This window comes from Crocodylus siamensis, chromosome 5 (genome assembly GCF_052110815.1).
Source record: "Crocodylus siamensis isolate JL-2025a chromosome 5, ASM5211081v1, whole genome shotgun sequence".
Taxonomy (NCBI): Eukaryota; Metazoa; Chordata; order Crocodylia; family Crocodylidae; genus Crocodylus; species Crocodylus siamensis.
Window position 1 is genome coordinate 122262705 of NC_143399.1, and position 22445 is coordinate 122285149.

Sequence of the window (22445 nt, forward strand, 5' to 3'; positions counted from 1 at the left end):
CTCATGTAGTAGAAGCTGGTGCTTTACAGCAGGCTAATCTGAATCCTGTTTACCCTTTCTTTGAGTGGAAATTGTGAGCAACACAGTGACAGCTGTGAGGTTGGTGGGTGGTCATAGATCTATTCCAAATTTGGTTTTTGTTTCATCACAGAGACTCTGAGAAGTGCCTAAAAACTGTTAGAACAAAAGTACTGACAGGTTCTCTCTTTACATTATTTATAGTGTAGTCAGTTTTGGGGGGTTCCCCCCCCGCTCCTCTTCTTAAAGAAAAAAAAAAAAAGAGGTGGAAAATAGAGGAAAGAAACCTCCACCGGCGGTGGCAAGCACTTTGTGGGGCCAAGCCCAAAGGGGCTCTTGTGTGCAGGTGCTTGGCGAATATTTTGCCTTCCTCAAAAGAGACTTCGCAGATTATCTGAGGCGGGGTGCGTGTGTATGTGCATGTGTGGGGCTTTTTTTTTTTTTTTTTTTTTTTTGCAGATGTAAATTGTGTCTCTGGCCAGCAGGAGGAAGGAAGAGGAAGTGAGAGCAGCAAGCGGCAGCGAGAGTGTGTGCGCTCGAGTCTGAGGATGGGATAGAGTCTCTCCTAACACCAAAACAGCAGCGGCAACTTCCATGGTGGCAGAGGCGTGTGCGGCAGGGAGACAAACTTTCCCCGGGGGAAGGCGGCTCGTCGGGGGTGGTGAAGGTGCCTGAAGCCCGGCGCGGAAGGTACTTGGGGACCTGCTGGGAAGGAAGCGGGGGGGGGGGGGGGGGTGGCGGCGTGCGCCGAAGGGGCGCGGGGGATGCTTGGTGCGGGGGGTGGGGGGTCCCTGCACCTTGCTCCCAGCCCGCCCGGTTCTTGTAGCTGAGGGGGTGGCTGCAAGCACCCAAGCGGGGGGGGAGGAAATTGCTGCTGGTGCTGTGAGGAAGAGGAAGCGCAGCTCTTGGGCTGGGGGAGGGAGCCCGGCTCTGCCCTGCCTCCAGGTGCCCCCAGGAGTGAGGGCTGCCCCCGCTCGCCTTGGCGCGTGTGGGTGGCTCGTGTCGGCCAGCCCGCGGGCTCGTCCTCTGCCGCTCCTGCCTTCATCTGCCGCCCCCGCCAGCCTGCGGGAGCAGCTGTGCGGGGAGCCCCGCCGCCGCGGCACATCTGACCAGCTGTGTTTTGTGTCTCCCCACCCCCCACCCCCCCGTGTGGGGTAGGCGCTGGAGAGTTGAGGCGGCCTTTTTTTTTTTTGCTTGAAATGGGGGAGGATGAGAGCAGCACCCTGCGGGGCGGGGGTTGGTTTGCCCCGCCGCGTTTCTTAACGCGGGGCAGCTCCTCTGGACCGCCCGGGGGAAGGGGGGCTGTGTTTGCCGCCAACTTCTGCTCAGCAGCCGCCGGGCTGGGACCTGCCTCGGCCGCACGGGCCGCTTCCAGCTGGAGAGCACCCGGCTGCAAAGTTAGCGCACGTTTGGGAGGGCTGCCGCGCTAGCTGGCCGGAGCTTTTTGTGGCCGGAGGGGTCGGTTGCAGGAGGAGCTGGGCTTCAGGCGCTGGCCTGAGTCAACCAGCTCGTTGCACCAGACCTGGGAGGTGTAGAGGGGGCCTCGTGCTGAAGGCGGCAGGGAGGGTGCCTGCTCCGATCAAATGGATGTGCTCCACGGTGGGTGGTAATTAGGCCGAGCCACGATGCCTGAGCCCTTAATCTTAGCAGGAAAAATAGAGTCTGACTCTACCTGTCTGTCTACCTGCCTGCCTGTGTCGATCAATTGATCTATCTGTCTGTCTATCCACCTGCCTATCTATGGATCGATCTACCTACCTGTCTGTCTGACTGTACCTACTTGTATCTGCTTGCCTGCCTGTCTGTCTACCTGCCTGCATATATGTCTGTCTGTCAGTCGGTCAATTAATCTGCCGAGCCACCTGCCTATATGTGTATGTATATCTCTATATGTGTGTATCTAGCTCTCTACCTACCTGCCTATACGTGTATATATATATTATATGCACAACTCTCTATTGATAGGTGCACACGCACACTTAGTGAGGGCTGCTTCCATTAAAAATCTCATCTTGAACGTCTTTTTCCTTGCAGAACTAATGCGACTGTTTGTTTGCCCCCTGAGAATGGCATAAACAACATTTTAGAAGTTCCTTATAAAACAACAGTGAGTACTCTTGGGAAGAAATCATTTTACCATCAATTATATAAGCTTACCAGGGCTAGGAAGGTAGAACAAAAAACCCCGGCTAGAGAGCTGGTGATAACAGTCATGCCAAACATTTGCAAGGTGGTAATTTCTGTAGGATAAACAACATTGTAAGGTATGTTTCATGCTGCAGCGTTTATGCTGCAGATACACTTCAAAATATCTTTTTAATGCATTCATAAGCAGATGATTTTCCCTTCTTTGGTTGAACTTGATCTGCAAAAATGGTCCCTTATTAAAATGCTTATCATAAAGAAAATATGGAGTGTATTAAATACTTTACTTTCAACTTACTTGATATAGGACCAACTTGATATGGGTCAGGGAGTTGGATTACACATTTTGTCGTCCCCCTGCCTGTCATCAACAGTAATGTGAAACCGTGCTGATTCTAGATATTACAGATCATTGGCTATTCATGCCAATTCCTTTCTTTGTATCGTATACCTGGCAGGTTAAGGTACCTGTGCTGAATTCTTCACAATGAAGATAAATACCTGCTATTATCTGCCACAAAAAGCTCAAAGCAAAATTAATCCTAAATTGAATTTTTCTAAGGATCATGAGTATTCTTTTTTTCCCTTTACCTTCCCCCAACTATCCAGTTCTATGAATGAAAAAAATATTAAATTCTAGAGGTAGTACTAACCCAGTAATCTGGCTGAGTAATAATCGGGTGCGAAGGAGAAAGAGAAGTAGTGGCAATTTGTAAGCATCCCTGTGGTATAGTGTTAAGGAAGCACGTATGACAACGCACAATTTATGGTGTGATTAAATTGTCTTGCAGCAAGTTTTAAAATCCAGTAGAGTTGGTTGGGTAAAACTAAAGATTAACATCATATTGCTGCATTAACCATATTAAGCAAACATGTTTTGCTGGCGAGTGCTGCAGTGAGTATGCTCTTTGATTGTTTGGTATGACTTAAGTAGTGTTGAGGCATACCTAATAATTAGTTTATCTGTGCAGTGAGACTGTATTTAAATGGGCTAATCTTTTTTCTTTCAATACTTCTGAGAATTGTAGTGCTGTATTGCAAATCTGCTTTCTCTGTAGGTTGCAGTTTAGGTATGAGTGTAGCTGTCTGAGTTTCTTTACTAAGAAGAAAAATCAAGGCTTTCTACAACTAGTTTATTTGTTCAAGCATTATAATGCAAAAAATCATGATATCAATAAAATTGAAGTGGATTTTGATGAGTTTCTGGGTGGACTGATTTTATATTAGAGCCTTTTAATTTTATCATTGAAAGTACCTGCATTTTTGCAGTGCAATTTTATACTTCATTACGCAGAGAGACCAGGCAGTAGATTGACACAAAAGAAAACAAATATTTCTGTTGTCATCTACTTGGTTCTGTTTTCTTACTTTTAAGTGATGTATACTGTCTTCATGGGATTGATAGAGGTGACTTATTTTGGTTCCCTTCCCTCCCCTTGTTATCAACTTGTAATTTATTTTGGTCTTAACTGTTAGAGAATAAGTAACTAGTCCTAGAGGTATAACTGTTGCTGAAACAGGGCTACATACATGTCACTTCCTTACAATCATACCCTTCTGTGCACACTGCAGTATTGTTGCACTCCACCCTTCCTTCCGCTCTTTGTTTACTCTGCCCAGTAGAAATCTGCTTGGTTTTTTTCAAAGCTTTGAGCTCGCATATTTTTTTTGCTGTAATGTCCCAGTCTATTTAGAAGTGTTAGGATATGATATCATGTTTTCCATGCTGAGACACAAACAGCAATGGCTTCATATTTAAATGTGATAACATGGATAGGTTTATTTCTAAAGGTGAATTTAGTGTACGTGAGAGTGAGAGGTTGATAATTCAGTTAATAGCTAGAAGTAGTAAGTTTTCCCCCACAGCTATGCTGATGCACCTACACGCTGACATGCAGCACCTCCCTCTGTTAAATAGGTTGCCAATCATAGTACTAACCTCTTTTCTGGTTCTATGATTTTAGATAAGGCTCTGCTTGTGCCTAATGTCCTCAACAAATACTAATTATTCTCTCCAGCTGCGACACTGTCATCACTTGATTTCAGGGCTCTAGAAATAAATTGTATGTAATAGTTTAGGAACCTTTTTTTTTGCTTTTCTCAGGATTGTGTGCATGCTGTATCTTTTTATACATATATTGCCTATCAAAGGCAATGGAGTTTTAAGAATCCAAGAGACTGAACTATATGGCTCATCTGCAAAACAAGCAATAGCAATGTAGGCTTTTCCAGTCTGTCCTGCTGGTTTACTTTGGCCTTCTTCTTGGGGAAGCACACCTGCTGAGAAGAGAGGAATTTAAGGATGTGTGTCTATTTTATGCTTCTCCAGTTTTATTAGGATATTACTTATAGTTACAGGCTTTGTGGTCCAGACACCTGTACACTGGAAATTAACTGAAGCTTACTAATTTGTTTTATGAAAGCCAACAAGCCATTGTCTGGTAAAAGTGACTTTTATGTGCTCTGTATCTTTAAAGATTTCTCTGCCATGAACGAGTGTCTGAAAAAGGTATTCATGGCAGAAAAGGAACATGCCAAATACACATTGTTAAACCTTTGTCAGTTTAAAGAGAGCAACTGTTTAAACGTTTTTGGATAATTTTTCCTCACTTTGAGAGTGTAAGTCAGTTTGTTTTTTTTTTTTAATGTTTTTGTTTCCATATATGAAGCGCAGAAGTCAACAGGAGCTGGCAGAAAAAATATAGTGATAGTTAAAAGAAAAACTATTCATCTGGTGTCAGGTTTGCACTGAACAGGCAAGTGAAAGAAAATTCGCTCTTTGAGCTCTGAATTTGTCATTTTCAGCTTGCTGTATAAAATCTATAGCAAAGGTCCTGTTGCAAGTGATCTTTCATATCGCACGTTTTGCAAAACAAAAAGGGTTAATTATAGATGGCCTTTAATTCCTTTGTTTGTTTTTTAATATAAATTAAGGGCAGAATTAATGAGACTCTGAGGCCTGAGAATTTATAATCATCTTTTTTTGGTTCGTATCTTGCTTAATTTGACAGAAATACTTTCGTTTTTCTTATGGTTTTCTGTGGTTCCCAGCAATATAATGCTAGCTGGTAAGCCACTGATTTACCAAACTATGATCTGTGGATCACCATTTAGGCTAAGTACAGACAGTCAAAAAGCCCTAGACTGAATCAATTCAATCTTTGCAGGTTGGTCTAAGCAAGTGTTTCCCAACCTTTTCCAGCCCAAGGCAAACTTACATTGATAAAAATTTTCCGCAGTCCACCTGTTAAGGTATTTTTCATCCTCATACCTATTGTAGTGCGTTGTCATGGCAAAATTCCACGGCATACCTGTTCAGTGCTGACGGCCCGTTTTGGTGCTGTGGCACGCTGGTTGGGAAACACTGGTCTAAGCTGTGTAGATTGAACCGATAAGCAAATGAACAGACCTTCACTTTTGATTCTGGAAACGCAGCCACATGCCTGCAGTAGTTCAGGCCAGAAGCTGGGGGTAGGGAAGGTAGGGTACTAGCACACACCTCCCTGCTCAGCTGGAGCAGACAGCTTTGGGCAAGGCTAGCCTGCCCAACCTGCATGGGTGAGGGGTGTTTGTGGGGGAGGTAGAAAGCATCCTGGGATGCTGAGGGACTGTGAGTTAATTTGAATCTGGTGGGGATCTGGGACAAAAGTTCAATAAACCAATTTCACCTAAATCAGTTAAGTTAAGCTGATTGACTTTTATTAGTAGATGTTTTGGATGGGGAATCCAGAAAAAAGATGACAAAGCTGAGATGGAAATACAAAACGCCCGAGCAAGGGACTAACAATCGAGGGATGGGGAGAGGAGGGGAACGTGACTAGGTTACAAGCAATACAATGTTAGCCAACTAAGGCTGGGGGTGGGGGGATGTGGGAAGGGGGAAGAGGAGGGAGGGGTTCGCAGTGCTGAGAGAGAAAGGAGATAGATATGCACAAACCCGTTACAGTGGTCCTACATCCATCCAGGTTCATCTTAAACCAATTTCAGGCATTTTAAAAGCAGTTTGTATGCACTGACCTTCTGATGCATTGCAGATTTGAACCAGTTTCTGATCACTTGTACCAGGTTACGTGTAACTTTTGTTCCTAGGCTTACTATAAGCACTTGCTAGAAGGACACAGAGTACAGGCATCTTCTTGCTTGCAGTTGCCTTTCTACCCTAATGGGCAGCCTTCTTTGTTCTGTTAACAATGTATAATATTAATGCGTGCTTTGGAGTTGTTAGTACTTTAGGACAGGGGTCAGTAGCCTTTGAAGGCTGCAGGCCAGATTGAGTCAGTTAGGATTAGGTGAGGGATGGGGTCTAGGACCCAACTGCTGCTGCCACTTCCCTGCAGCAGCACAGGGAGAGGGCCTGCAGCGGATGTCTTTTCTCTGTGGAGGCAAGAGTAAGTAACTGCTGCTGAAGTCCCCCTGCCGCTGTGCACTTCTGAAGTTCATTGTCCACAGGCCAGATCAAATGGCTTTGAAGGCTAGATCTGGCCCCTGGGCTGTAGGTTGCTGATCCCTGGTTTAGTAGAAAGGCTAAAGGGATTGAACAGACATTCCAAAATGATGATAGTCAAGAATCGAGCAGAGGTGACTCCTGCAAAATAGGTTTGTGATGTGGTGGCATCTCTAAATGAATACCTCTTACACCATTTCTCTTTTCTTTTTCCTCCTTGTTCCTTTAGATCTGCAAGTAAATTGGGAGTTTGTCACTGCTTTTTTTGGATCTCTCCATTCATTGCCATACTTACTTCTCTGTCCCCTGGAACTTCTTATTTTGGGTTACTATGGCAGTCTGTGTTGCCCTTTTGAGTTTTTTAATAGACCTTGGTTTGGCTAAAAGGAAACTTGTGTGTCTGGCACATGTGTAAGGATTTTAGAATCTTCACTGCCATTCTGAGGTATTCAATTCTCTTTCTTTTTCAAGTAAGCAAGAAAAGACTAAATTATTACTGGAGGGAGATGGATGCATCTTCTTTGGAGAGAAGGGTCATAAAGTAGGCATAATAATCACCTCTCTCAACTGGCAAGAGTGAGGTCCATAATTCATTGACCAAAAAGCATTACAAATGGCCACAACAGTGAAACCTATAGTCTAAAAAGAAATCTGGGCAGCTTGCAAATGTGGAGAACCCCCCCATCCCCCAGAAATGGAGCTTTACTTTAAACTCGTCATGCTCCAGCACTGAGCTCAGCACATGTCCAGAAGAAGCAGCACATTAGTTGCAGCTGGCTTTCCCAATGTCTGAATAGATTGGGCTCTCTAATGGGGCTTTTCTGGTGCTTTTATTTGATAGCCAATTGAATGCGCTTTAGATAAAAGCTCCAAAAAGCCCCACCAACGCGCCTGATCTATACAGATGCTGCAGAGGTGGGTAGAGTAACACACTGCTTCTTCTGGTAAAGTGCGTTCCCTGTTTTCCCCCCCTAAATGCTTGTCAGCACTCCTGGTGTCTTTATCAGGATGTCGTTTACCTCTGTCAGAGATGAGGCTTATATTACAATGCAGTCAGGGCCAGCCAACAATTTTTTGGGGCCCCCTGATGTGAAGAGGCTGGCAGCAGTGTCAGTGGCAGGGGGGGTTTGGAGTGGGGGTGGTGAGCAGCCGAAGAAGCCAGTAGCAGTGGCTGGTTGGGGGGGTGGCGAGTGACCAAAGAAGCTGGAAGTAGTGGCAGAGGGAGGGGCGGGGGGGGCAACGGTGGCAATACGGAGTGGTGGCAACCGGCTGCACCCCCCCTTGCTACGGCACTGATTTGGAATGTTCACGGTCACAGGGAGCCCTTGACCGCAGGGCCCCCTGCAGCCGCAGGTTCCGCAGGATAGGATGGGCCACCCCTGAATGCCATTGCTTAACAAAAAAAATTAAAAATTAAAAATCTTGAGACTCATCATTATTTGCACTACAATTTTAGCTGTGTAGAAGCTGCTGAAGCTGCATGAGTGGATGCATGCTAATGGTGATTTAAGGGTTTAATTATTTTGTCAGTGTAGATGTGGCCCAGAACACATGAGGTGACATGCTCTTACAGGAACACTGGCGTTGCCCATTTAGTAAAGAGAAGAGCCATGGGTGAGGGTAAGGGAGCGAGGGGTAAAACTACCTTTAGTACAGCCTCTGGTAGCACCATCAGTTTTTAGATAATGTACTTTAAAAGAGTATTTTAGAGTCCTTAGAAATTTTTTGGTGTGAAGTCACTACTCAACCAGTTCTCACCTTTTTCTGCCTTCATTAATAATGCAGAGCTGTGCATTAATGTAGGTTGACATTTAACTCCTGGAAAAAAATTACATTACACTAAATCTTTATTTGCAATCAATGGGGCATTTGCTATTGTTGTTCCTTCTCCTGATACTGCAACCTACTCCTATTATTAATATGATTACCTTATCTGTAGCTTTAAATTCCAGACAAGTTTTCTTTGTACTTAAGTGCCATAAATATATAGAACCAAAAGATGGTTCTTACTCATAATGGAACTTAGAGATACAACAGCTAAGTACTGACAGAGATGACCGTGTTGGTCAGTGCCACTGGTGACCTACCTATTATCAGGTTTTATTGTAATCATCAGGGCAAAGGAGAACTCAAAGGAGGATTTGAAGAAGTATGTATACAAAGTGAAAGCAAAGCAAAGGCAGAATCTTCCTGTGCTTGTGTTGCTGAATAGAAGTTTTTTTTTTTTTTTTATATTTACTTTTACAATGAAGATATATCAGTTTATCATATATTTTAACACTTTTTTTTTTCTCCTCAGTGTATATGCTCATGGGTACTTTAAAAAAAAGGGTACTTTTTAAGGGTACTTTAAAAATAAATAAATAAATAAAAGGCTTCTGAAATCTTTAAAATTCTTTTAAATTATTTTCTATTCCATTTGACTACCATTTCCTTTAAAGCTGTTCTTTTCAGATTGTCAAGTCACTCCATTTAAGATAGTATTTTTTTGCCATTTTAGCTTGTATAGAAATAACCAATTTTGCTCTTCTTGAATATATTTTTTTTGTCTCAAGTAATCAGTTAATCCAAATGGTGGTGTTCATTTGTTTGTTATTTAATTGCGTAACTTAATTTGCCCCCATACTGTTGTTGTCTGCGGATTCGTCACACAAGTCTTGAGCTATTACATGCACTCTCTCTCTCGCTCTCTCTCTCTCTCTCTCTATATATATATATATACACACACATCTTAAGGCTAAGTACAGACATTCATGAGGTTAAATTGGGTTCAAAATGGCCACCCAACTTAAACTTAGCTCATCCCAGTATTCACCTTATACTTACAGACCTGGTCTTAGTGATCAGCAGTCAGTCTAAACCTGTAACAGAACAGAAGTTACATGCACAAAAAACAGTCTAACAATTGTAGAACCAAGTTTAAGATAAACCTGGATCTATGTAGTATCAGATGCATTCAGTTTAGATCAAACTGGTGCATGGAACTTCTGTACACATTCCCTGCACAGCCCCAGGTCTGGGAAAATCCAGCCACTGGCCCTAGCCCTGGGTCTGCTCTTTTCACTCTTATTTAACTCTCCTTTCTAGTTAAAGCAAGTGTAAGAAGAAATGTTAAGTGTTTAACGTATTTCTCTTAAAAGTACCACTGCCACAATTACTCAGCCGCTCAGGATGATGCAACATTTCAGACGTATGTACTTCTAGCTAAATACAGATACTCAGGTGCGTTGGGGGGTGGTTTAAATCAATTAAAAATGTCTGGCCAATATCAGGTAAGTCAGGATGGGGGGGGGCTACCTGGGTGGTTGGGGGTCCAACAGGATGGAGGGGTTTGAGGGTCTGCCAGAGGATGGGGGGCACATGACTTGTGGGTGGGGTAGGGGGAAAGGTGTGACTTTTGTGTATTGGGTGGGGGTAGCAGGAGTGACCTATAAGGGTTAGAGGGAGTAGGTGTGACCAACAGGTGGGGTGAGGGGGCAGGCACAACCTGCGAAACATAGGGGGAGCAGGCACAGCCCACAGGTAGGGTGGAGACAGCAGGTGTGACCTGTGAGGGATGGCTGCATGGCCAAGCTAGGGAAGAGCTTCCATGTACTGTGCTCTGGGATGGAGCAGCCTTAAGCAGTTTCTGACAGTAAAGGGGGTGGGGGGGAGTGAGGGGAAAAGGCAGAGGTTCGGAAGTTATGGGGGGAGTTTGAAAGTGGAGGGGGTGCAGGTCTCAGGGGGGCATGAAGGCTGCAGGGGGGAGAAATGGGGCTACTTGGCAAGCCCCCCTTCCCTCCCCCCAGCCACTGCTTTCCCTGTTGTAGCAGGAGTGGTCTGCTACAAGACAGGTCTCCAATAATTAAATTCTGTACCTGTATACATTTGTTGTAATTTTCCATTTTTTTTCATATATAGAATTTAATTATTGTGGGTCATCTTATAATCAAGGTTGCCTTATAGTTGAGTAAATAATAAGGTATCTACCTTACCTCTACTTTTGGTTCTTGCGCTATCCTTTTAGCAGTGGTGAGAGCTGGTGGAGGGATGTTAGTGGTGAATGAGGGGTTTTATTCTTATATCAGTGTAGATGCAGTATGAAGTTTTCATTTTTGTTTGTTGTTTATTTTTGACTTTCTTTAAATACATTTATGAGTGCTTTTTGGGGGGGCTGACAGTTTCATTTTGTGAACTTTTTTCTTTTTTTCTTTCTTGCATTGTTCCAGCTGTAACTATTAACAAAATACTTTTTCAAAATCTAGTTTTAAATCTGTTGGATTTATAAAATGTCTGTATTATCAGTGTTTTAAAATTAGACAAAAAAGTGCAAAAGATGTCAACAAGCCATCAAAGAGTCTTCCAGGATGAAAATCACATGCCTCTCCTCAATTTTTCTTCTTTTACTTATTTTATAAGCAATGTGTAAAGCTTTGTTTTCACTGAAAATGTTTTAAAGTCTTTTTTGTGTTTTGTAAATTTGTCAGTTTCACTTTTTTCTGATCATAAACATGTGGGCTTCAGTTCTGCCATCACTGACAATCATGCTTAAGGCTAGGAATGGAATGAGTTCCAGTAGCTTTTCTATGACTATACACATACTGAGGCTAGGGACAGAAATTGCACACAAGCTGGTATAAGTCATTGGAAACATTGAGTTCAGATATGTAACTCAACACAAGTTCAGCGCACATAAAAACTTTCCAAATGGCTAAACCCAGTCAAGATCAACCTGGATGGATGGAGTATCAGACTTAACTGATTTATGTTAAATCGTTTTTTTTGAACTTCTGTCCCAGATCACCTCCAGATCCAAGTTTAACTCATAGTCCCCCAGCATCCCAGGATGCTTTTCACCCCCCCTGCCAAACTGCCTTGCAGGGTGGGTGAGCTAGCCTTGACCCAAGCTGTCACCTCCAGCCAGCAGGGAGGTATGCTCTAGCATTCCCTGCCGTGTGGCCTGTGTCACCAGAAGCATGTGACTGGATTTCCAGAATCAAAAGTAAATGTCTGTTCACTTGCTACTCAGTTTAATCTACATAGTTTAGATTGGGGCGGGCAATTATTTTGGGTGGAGAGCCACATACTGAGTTTTTGGCAAGCCATTGAGAGTCATATTACAGGCAGCCAGGGGCAGCTATATATTAGTTTTTCTACATTTTTAGGGGGTGGATAGAATGGCCTGGTGGGCCACATCTGGCCCGCAGGCTGCATTTTGCCCACTCCTGGTTTAGATTAACCTGTGAAGATTGTATTGATTCAGCCTTGAGCTTTTTGACTGTCTGTACTTGGCCTGGAAGTTAAACGTATATTTAGTGTTTGTTGGTTGGGGGGGGTTTATATAGTTCCTTCTAATTTTACCCTGTCTTCTGTTACTGTGAGAAGAACTGAAAACATTATGAAATGAGAAAAATACGTTTTTAAAAACCCACAAAAAGCGGTAGAAGGATTTGTAGGCTTGCATGCAACTAAAAACTATTTTAACTTCATGAAACAATTGAGGCTTATGTTGACAGTATCCTTTTAACTTTGTTCACTCTATTAGATACTGCTTTGATTAAAGAATAATCTTGCCTAATATTATTTCCTGTCTCAAACTCTTCCTTCAAATACTCAGAAGCTACAGTTCACTTGGACAAAATTGTGCGGGTTGCATGGGGTGCTGCGTTCTCATGAAATCAGTGCAAATAACCATATTGGTCCTTGGGTTGGTAGGACTTGGCATAGATGCTGACTTTTTTATTTTTGCTGTGGGCGGAGATACTAAGATGATGGACATGTGGAAAATTTTATGCATTTTAGGTTTCCTGAAGGGGGCCAGTGCCCTCAGGCTCTCAGCACCTCTGGAACTTGAAGTCTTCTGTGTACTATATTGAATGCTGTTAGTGTGATCAATATCGAGGGTAAACCTTCAAAATGCTATTCCATATTTTGAGATATTGATAAATATGTTGTTTTTTAGATGCCATGGCAATAGGGTTTTCATAAATACTGGCATAGAATCCTCTCTTCTGCCTAAGCTCTGCTTTATTAAGGCAGTGACTTGTCTTGCATATCTCTTTGACCACAAAGAGGAAGAGAGAAATAGTTATGACACAGCTGGTATAATGCAACCTCCAGCCGTAGTGGTGTGGCACCTATTTATTACATCTAACAGCATCTTTTCCATCACTGTTTTCTGGAATACCGTCACACATTTAGTTTTCATAGCAACAGTTGTGGTTTCAGCTGGAAACCTGATAAATGTTGGTTCAGAGCTACTGAAACAGTTTATCCAAATGTCCATGTATAGAGCCAAACCAAGGTTATTTTTCTTTTTTTTTTTTTCAAAAGAACCTTATACCCCCAAACATAAATAGTAGTCTTTTCACTTAGGAAATGTAATGAAATATGTTATTTGGTCAATAGGCCTTCCAAGTACTGAACTGTTTGGGGTTTGTCCTGTCCCTCCCCACTCTCTCTACAGTTTTTTTTTTGTTTTTGCTTTTCCCCCTTCATGTGTCAGGTCACACAACTTGTTGTTTAGCTCTACCCCCTGTGGATACAAGTGCATTCCTCATATCACCCTTTCTGTGCCTCCTCACCTCCCCCACATGCTCCAAGACCCTGCTGCTTAGTAGGCTCACAAAATTAATTTCCTGGTGTGGGGTCTAGATCTAATTCAGGTTTTATGGATCTATAATCCCTCTCCTCTACATTACTGCTATACATGTCTCTTCTTGCTGTTAATCTTCCTTCCTTAAAGTCTAAACATTGGAACATGCAAACAGTTTCTTATTAGTCAGCAAAAAGGGAGAATTTGACTATTGCTAACAGTGGTAGTTATAGCACAGGGGATGTTTGTGGAAAAGTTACAAAACCCTCAAAAGTCTGATTTCCCCTTATTTTGTTTAAATGTCTCATAATTGGCCATACCTGTGGCAAAACTTGGAAAGTCTTCAGTTTTTGTCATGTTTAGCAAAAAAAAAAAAAATTTCACAGTGAAGCCGCATCTGTTTTCTAGAAAAGATTGTCTTTGGTTTAATAAAAGTGTCTAATTTATTTTTAAAAAAAATTACAGCCAAAATCATAAAAAATTAGATTGTGTGGTGTTATTGTAAAGGTACTAATTTTGAGGAAGCTTCACTTCAAATAACAATTTCTGACTGATGTGAAAATAAAAATTAATTTGTGAAACTTTGAAAGAAAAAACATTGTTTGTATGCAGTTATGTTTCATGACAACATACACAGCTCATTCCTAATATTGCCCTGCTCCCTGTCACCTTTATTTGGTCCAGATCTCTGGCTACTTCCCTTCTGTTTCTCTTTTCTAAGAAATGATGATATCTTCAGTCTTCATTTCTTTTTCCTATGTTTTTGGATGTATTGTGCATGGCTCCTCTCTCACTTTTCTGATCTGTCACTTCTTATATTCTTATTACCCAGCTTGCTAAAATCAACTTCTTTTTCATCTTCCTTAAAAGTTAGCTTGTTGGAAATACTGTTATAACATCAAGAAGAGCCGTGATATGATACTATAGCACCCTGGAAGGCAGAGGTTTCAATACTCCTTTCCCTGAAACTTGGAATGAATCAAAAAATGCATATGAAATAGGAAAAATATTGGGGGGGAGGGGGGGAATAGGTCTCTAATTTTAAGCCCAAATGCTTAATAGTTGGAAATTTAAGTTATAGTTTCATAGTTGGTAGGGTCAGAAGGGACTGAAGCAGATCATCAAGTCTGACCCCCTGCCACAGCAGGAAAGTATGCTGGGGTTAAATGACCCTGGCAAGCTGATTATATAGCCTCCTTTTGAAGACCCCCAGGGTAGGAGCAAGCACCACTTCCCTTGGAAGCTGGTTCCAGATCCTAGCTGCCCTGATTATGAAGTAGTGCCTCCTGATATCTAGCCTGAATCTACTCTCAGTCAACTTATGGCCGTTATTCCTCATTACTCCTGGTAGTGCTTGGCGGGGAACAGGGACTCTTCCATATCCTGCTGGTCCCCCTTGGCCAGTTTGTAGATGGCCAAGATCCCCTCTCAGCTTTCCCTTGTGGAGGCTGAACAGGTTCAGGCCTCTTAGCCTCCCCTCGTAGGGCCTGCCTTACTGCCCCCTGATCCTGAGTGGCTCTCCTCTGGACCCTCTTGATGCTGTCCACATCCCTCCTGAAGTGTGGTGCCCAGAAATGGACACAGTACTTCAGCTGTGGCCTGACCAGTGTCGCATAGAGGGGGAGGATCACCTTCTTGGACCTGCTCATGATGCATCTGTGGATGCATGACAAGGTGCGGCTAGCTTTCCTGATCACGTCCTCACATTGGCAGCTCATGTTCATCTTGGAGTCAATAATGACTCCAAGATCCTTTTCTGCCTCTGAGCTGACGAGAAGCGAGTTTCCTAGCCTGTAGGTATGCTGCTGGTTCTTCCTCCCCAGATGCAATACAACAATATACACATACAACAATATAAAGAACTTCCCCAAAAGTATCAAATAAGGAACTAACAAACCAGGGTGAAAAATCCAGCAGTTTCCCCATATCCTTTACTTACAATTACCTGCCATTTTTCAAGTGCCTCCAGCCTCAAAATCTGCGTAAATGGGTAGACATTCAGTTGTTGCTCTAAATAGTCTCACTTAGCCTATTGCCTATCAGGAAAGAAACCCCAACACTTTTTCATCTTTCCCACTCCACACAGTTGATTAGTAGGAAGGGCATGGGGGGCGCGTTCCCCCCTTCCCCCCCCAAGATTGGCCCCTGACTTGGCACCGCTCAGGAGGGGGCAGTTTTTTTGCTGTGCAGGCCAGCAGTGTGTTTGGCGGGGGGGCACTAAACTGTGACTGAGAAATATAGTAATGGATATGGGGCTTTTGGCCTGCCCACAAATTGTGCCCCACCCCAGACTTAGGAGGCACCAGTCACCCCTGCAACTGCCCACCCCCATGGCTGAAATTATAAGTCGCGGGCCCCATTGTGATGAATGCCTGTCAGTAGCAGCATCTTTTATAACAAAAGCTTCAGCTTCAGCTTTTGTAGTAGGAAGGAGAAGGAGACTCCCAAACAAATAGGTCCAAAAGTCATTTAGGCCAGGGGCAGACATTACACATGACCTGGTTTAAGTGATCAGAAAGTGGTTTAAATCTGTAACAGCAGCTGTTCCATGCACATAAACCAGTTTGAAAGTGGCTGAAACCGGTTTGAGATGAACCTGGTTGAATGTAGTATCAGCCTTAAACCAGTTTGAGCCAAATCAGTTATGCAGTGTCCCAGATCCCTTCCTGGTTCAAGCTAACCCAGAGTCCCCCAGCACCCCGGTTGCTTTGCAACCTTTGGTGGGGCTCTGCTCTCTGCTCCAGCCCAGCAGGATTGGCTCCGCTCCTCTGCTTTCTGGCTGCCACTCCAGCAGAGACTAGGTACAACAGTGTCTGCCTGGCTTCCTCCTGCACCACCTCTCCCTGTTCAAGCAGAGATCCCCCCACCCCTTTGTCTTACACAGGCACCTCTCAGCATTAGCTAGCATGAGAGATGCTGGTTATGGTCCATGCTGTGAGAGACGGGACAAAGGCAGATGGGACAGTGTCCGCTTAGGGCTTTTTGGAGCTAATTGACAGGTAGCTGGTAATTTCCTTTGGTTCCTTCCTTGGAAAAAAGTTGTTTAAGAAGAGGTTGAACTATGATAGAGGTTTTGTTTTGTTTGGGCTGGTAAATGCTAACAACTCCCTGTGTAACTCCCTGCTGTGCAACTAAGTGTTCTCCTATAAACTCCCTGCTGGCTCCCTCCCAGTCAGGAGGCGGGGGCAAATCCCCCTAATCAGAGCATCTTGCTGGGACCTGGATACTTCCTTCCCTCCCCACCCTAGCTTAGCAATGTGGAAGGGAAGGGAAGACACACCATTCAGCTCTAGCCTGAGCCACTGCAGGCATGTGCCTGCATTTTCTCAGCACAGAGGGGATGTCTGGGTGGTTACAAACCAGTTCATCTTAGCCAGGTTAAATTAACCTGCAAAGATTAATCAATTCAGGCTCAGGGTTTTTAAAGATCTGTCCCTAGCCTTAGTGCTTTACAAATCAGCATGTTTAACTCTGGGAACTAGAAGCCAACCAGTACAGTTCTTGGAGTACTGGTGTCTTCTTTTGGTAGTGAGATGCTTTCTGCTCATCTAGTGGGCTAATGCATTATACTCCTAGATCAATTTCTGAGCTAATGTGGAACCTGCATTGCAATAGCAGAGGGGTGTCAAAATCACTTTGTGATTTAGCCTGGATCTGAACCATTAGGCTCCTCGCATGCTGAATCCAGCCCAGGGCATGAGAACCAATGGCAGTGGTGGTAGCAGCAGTAGCTCTGGCTCTCACTGTCACCTGGAGCACATGGTGGTAGCCCCAGCCTTCACTGCACATCCCATGCTAGCCTGACACGTGTCCTGTGCTATAGCAGCAGTTTCAGCTTTAGCTCCAGCACTGGGATCCAGTGGGGAGAGAGAGGGTCATATCAGTGGCAATAGGTGAAGCAGCCAAAGGGCAGGTAGGGCTATGCCAGTCTTCACTTGCTTTCTTGTTGCTGATCACCTTTTTATACTAGGGCATGAGGGTCTTGGATTCTGCAGTAGACCGCTCTCCATGGTTATGACCCCCAGTTCTAGTGGCCTGCTGGTAATATGGTGGACTTCATAGAATGGCTCAGTGGGACAGATCTGGGCTGTGAGTCATCTGTTTGACATCCTGTAGCAGGATAATTTTCAGGTGACAAAGCCATGAACTAATAGTAGCAAGATGAACATCTGAAAGACACAGCTGGTCTGGATAAAGACTGGAACAAAGTCATTTTTGTCACTGCTGCTATGTAAAGTAGCAACAGTAACAGTGCTGAGCAGGGAAAGGAATCCAGCAGTTTCTAAATTCTAGTAACAAAGGGTAGCCGCAGCTCCTCAGTTACAAGGATATACGTTGTTTATGGCATCTTTCAGTCACTTTTCACAAAAGCACAATGGTCCATGTCTCTCTTCCATCCTTGTTGTCTACCTTGACAGTTCTGTATGCATGCTGGAAAGGAGGGAAGACATCGTTTAGAGAGCAAAGAGCCTTTGTTAACTATTGCACCCTGGAATGGATCTATTGTAGAGGAAGAACAAAGCCCTAAAAGAATCATCTGGTTCCTGCCAATTTAGGTTAGTCAGAGAATCCATAACAACCCAGCAGCCTTGGTAGTGAAAGCAGCTGATACATCAAATAGAAACAGCATGGACAATTGATCTCTATCCATTATCTGGAGAAGATTATCTACAAATGCTGCCAGGTCCAGGTCTGATTCATACTGAGAAAAAACAAATGACCTGAGGCAGCCAGAATTTTTTGGAAGTTCTCTCTGTAAGTTTCTCAGTAATTTTAAACCAGGAATGAAAGATTAATATTAGCAAGTAGTCAGTCAGATTGCAAACTTCAAGTCATTTATTTAAGTACGCCACTGTATAAAGAGCTTGCTTAGCTTCTCCTAAAGCAGACATAGGTGATGTGTACTAATGATGGGAAATCTGTTCTTCCCAACTACTCTTCACCATCAGGAAAAGGTATAGATCCATCGCACAATCGTGAAACTTTTCCTATGCCTGCAGTGCCTCAGCAAGATAGCTTTTCTCTTCTAGAGTTCAGACCAAATGTGTCTTTTTCAGATACTGACCTACACCTGTGGAGGCAAGCCACTAAGTTTTACTTGCCTAATTTTATCTGCAAAATAATATGAATTTTTATCACAATGGGGGAGAACTCTTGTCCCCACCTGCATTAAGATGGTGAGGATAAGCTAATTTTTCCTGTACTTGTACTAAAAAAAATCCCCAGATTTAAACTTGGGGGAAGGAAACCACAGTGAAGACAGTCTCTTACTGTAAGGTTTAAAAAAACAGAAGCGGAGGAGGAAGCAAATCTTTGAGATCATCTGTTATATTTAGATTATGAGGTGTGCTGCTAGCTTCTAGGTATGTTCCCTCCTCCAGTTGATATAGGTCATGTATAGGTAGTAGTGACCCATGAGGCTGAAAAGAGAGTTACTCTACTGCAATTCAGTTTTCATAAAATGTGAGGTAATAGCTGGCACACAAACCGTTACTGTGGAAGAGCTGCCTCTTTTTAACTTGCTGTAACTTGTTTTGTTAATCAGAACCCTTGATTCCGTTAACCTCTGGTTTAGAGCATCAAAATTGCTTTTTGCACTGATAGGAGATATGCAGAAAGGAAGACTTGACAATGGGCTATTCATAGCAATTGCCTTGAAAGGTAACTGTGCTGCACATTTGATTAAAACACTTTGCTGGACTGGAACTTTTTATGTTGTTGAACAATATGATGCAGCAACATTAATTCTTCAGGTGCACATTCATGTTTTCTATCTTTCTAACACTTCAGTGTTTGGGAGCAGAAAGCAGGCTGTGAGCTCAAGAATTGGTGTCTCTCTTTTGATGAGTCAGTGCTTTATCTTTACCCTTTTTATTTTGGATTTGCAGAGTGTTTTGTTTGAAACTACATTGGTGTGTGTTAGATTAGTGTTCTACAGTAAAAGTACTGGTACTATCTTGGCATAATGCCTTTTACCTGTAAAGCAGTAGTGCTTGATGTTTTAGTTCTGTGGGCTAAATCAGGTATGGGACCAATCATCCTAGTGCATTGGGACTGGGCTGAGTACAAGGGGAGAACAATGTCCCGGTATTTGCTTGAGAAGCATCTTTGGATGCAAGCCAATGTTTTGGTCGCTTTACTAGCTGCAGCATCGCATTGCAGGCTCATGTTCATCTTGTAGTCAATGATGACCCCCAAGTCTCTTTCTTCCATAGTGCTAGCTGGCGTAGCACTGCCGAGTCTATAAGGATGCCGCAGGTTTTTCTTCCCAAGGTGGAGAACCTTGCATTTTTCAGTTGTCAGAACCAAATTTTTTATTAAATGCTGACAACACAGAAGAGCTGAAACTGACATGCGCATTTGACTCTGTGGTGGAAAGTTCCAAGGCTCACCCAGCCCTTGGCCCCTGGGTGACCTGTGGGCCTGTCAATCATTGTTGACCTACTTTCCCCACAGATCCATGCTCAGACTGTCAGCTTCTGACTGAGAGCATGCTCAGTCAGAACCTGACATGAGGTAATCTGACTAGAAATTTCTCTGCGGAGAGCGTTCTGATTGGCCACTAAATTCAGATAAAAGTTCAGTGAGCCCCTCCCTCAAGGGGGAGACAGGGAGAGACCAGACCCAGTGTGAGTACAGAGACTGCTCTCAGCAGAGACTGTCTCACAACTGGGGGAGATCGCGCTAGCTGGGGACAGAGGCTGGTATTCCAGGGACTGTCTCTTAGTCAGGCTTTGGTGCCTATTGATCTCCTTTCTCGCTTGGCGTTTCGTGTCGCTTGTTGCTGGTGTATTGCGGTTTTGATTTCCTGGCATCTGACCTATCTTGGCATTGACCATCGACCACGACCCAGATCATCCCTGCCGGCTTTGACTACTTCTTGGCTTTTGACCTTGGCTTTGGATACCACCACTTCTCTTCGTTGTCCTTAATGGACTGGCGTCACGACCCCGTTCTATCCGACGTGTTACAGTTTTGTTTGTTCGTTTACTCCAATTAATGAGCTGTTGACCAGCCCTGGGACTTACGGAGTGGGCAGCCACCCCTAGCCCTCTGGGGTTAGATAGCAAGGGCTCACTCCAGAACCCCGTGGGCCAACAGATCCCTTTGTTATTGTTTGCATTCATTAACTGTAACTGAAGAAAGAACTGTGCCTCCACTTCAAAGTGTGAGTAAATAAACCTATCTAATTTTGAAACCAATACGCTTCCCGTGCCGCTCAGACTCCGCTGCCGCTAATCCCACCTGTTCCGTGATCCAATCGCCACCCCGGCCCACCGTGACCTTGGGGTCCGATTCTTCCGGATCTGTGCCCCGACATTGGTGTTAAACACCATCAGTCTCTCGTGCGCCCATTTGCTGAGCCTGTCCAGGTCAGCCTGGATCACCTGCCTGTCTTCTGGTGTGGATGCTTTGCCCCAAAGTTTGGTGTCATCGGCAAACTTGGCCAGTCCACTTCTGACTCCAGTGTCCACATCATTAATGAAGATGTTGAACAATATGGGTCCAAAGACAGAGCCTTGGGGGACCCCACTGGTCACAGGGCACCATGACAATTGTCTTCCATCAATTACTACCCTCTGGGTTCGACCACGGAGCCAATTTCCCAGCTAGCGGGTCGTGGTGGACCCAAGACCACAATTGGCCAGTTTCACCAAGAGATGATTATGGGATACCAGATCGTAGGCTGGTACCTCTGGTGCTTTCTTAATTGGGTGATAAACACTGTTATTAATTACCTGCTGGGCTAATCACAGCATCCTGCTAGAGCCTGGCCACACCCCCCTCAGCTCTATGCTGAGGAAGGAAGGGAGGGCTGCTCTAGCGCCCCCTGGCTTCTAGCCTGAGCCACCACAGCATGTGCCTGCATCTCTGGGATATCTGTCCAGTTACAAAACTGATTTAGCCTAGCCGGGTTAGACTAACCTGCAAAGATTGAATCAATTCAGGCTTAGGCTTTTTGAATGTCTGTCCCTAGCCTGCAAGTTCCCAAAGAACTACGTCTATAGGCATCAGTATTAGTAGATTACAGTTTCCTCTTTGTGTAAGCATTTTCCTCACAGTATGAGCATGAATTTTGAGAGGGAGAAAAATGTAGTCAAAGATGGAATGGGACCCCTTTGAATTTGGTGCCAAGTTGTTTCAGCTGTTTCTGGCACTATTGAAGAATATAATAAATCAGTGAAAGTTAAGGAATGCATGCTACACTAATTTGGGGGGTCCAGCACTTTCATTTTTTGCAGAGCAATCCTGATATTGTAAGAAAATGATCCGTCTGCTTGAATCTCATTAATATACTGTTGAAGTGGAATCATTGCATTCAGTAAGGGGAGTCGCTACTAAAGTAACTCTGTATTCTTAGGAAAGGCAGTTTCCTTATTATTATCATGGTATACAATGAGATTGGGGTGCTGAAGTGTTTGCATAATATAATGTGTCTTTTGGCGGTCATTTTTTATTTCGGACAAAAATATTTATTATCTTTTTTTGCAGCCAACAGTGGCTTTTGTTGTACTGCTGTCAAAAGGGGAGCAAGATTATTGGCATGAACTGTAAGAGATTTGTAGCATTAGCCCCCAACATTTGTTTCTTCAGCAATAGGGTAGGGTTGCTGGAGGACTAGTTGACATTGGTAGGTGTATGAATTCCACAAAATAATGTCTTTTTCTACTACTCTGCAGCACATTTACACTTGGAGGAGGAGCAGGTACTCACTGCTGGCTGATTACCACTCAGTCAGTTGCTTGCACTTTAGTAAGGGGATGTATTTTAATTTCAAATGGCTGGTGCAGACATCACTGGTTTCTCCCCACTCTAAAAATCCTTGCCTTGGTTTTTCTGTCTCTGTAGATGAAAAAAAAATCTGTCTTGGTCGCTTTGTTGAAACTGGGCTTGCAGAAGTTTGCCTCTAGCATTTTTGATAGGAAATATTACTTTTGAAGGTGCTGGTTGATTTGAGGTGGGTGTAGAGGATGGGGGCAGGCTGGTAGCCAAGAACACAATAGGTATATTATGGAAATTTTGAAAACCTGAAAATACTATTTAAAACTATGTAAAACATGGAGGGAAGTGGGGCATTGGGAAAACAGAAATAAAAGTGAAAGGGAAGCTGGAATTGCAGTGTTTTAATACAAGTATTCTCTTCAAAGTGAGTTCTCAACTTTTTCTAGTCCCCTTGTTAGTAGGGCTGTGTGAAGCTTCAGTCACTGATTTGATTCAGCCTGATTTGGTGGCCGAATCTCCAAATTTGAATTTAATCAGGAG

General features: G+C 43.7%; 1 protein-coding gene across 2 annotated transcripts in view; it reads left to right on the plus strand.

Moving 5' to 3' along the window:
• Positions 1-526: 526 nt before the first annotated feature.
• ELMO1 (engulfment and cell motility 1) overlaps positions 527-22445 on the plus strand; it is a 450632-nt gene continuing 428713 nt past the window's right edge. The window contains exons 1-2 of one of the 2 annotated variants that reach the window (XM_090050152.1): positions 527-708; positions 2053-2125. The gene's annotated coding sequence lies outside the window, so the exon portion shown is untranslated. The remainder of the gene's footprint in view (positions 709-2052; positions 2126-22445) is intronic. The other variant, XM_090050153.1, reaches the window with a different exon arrangement.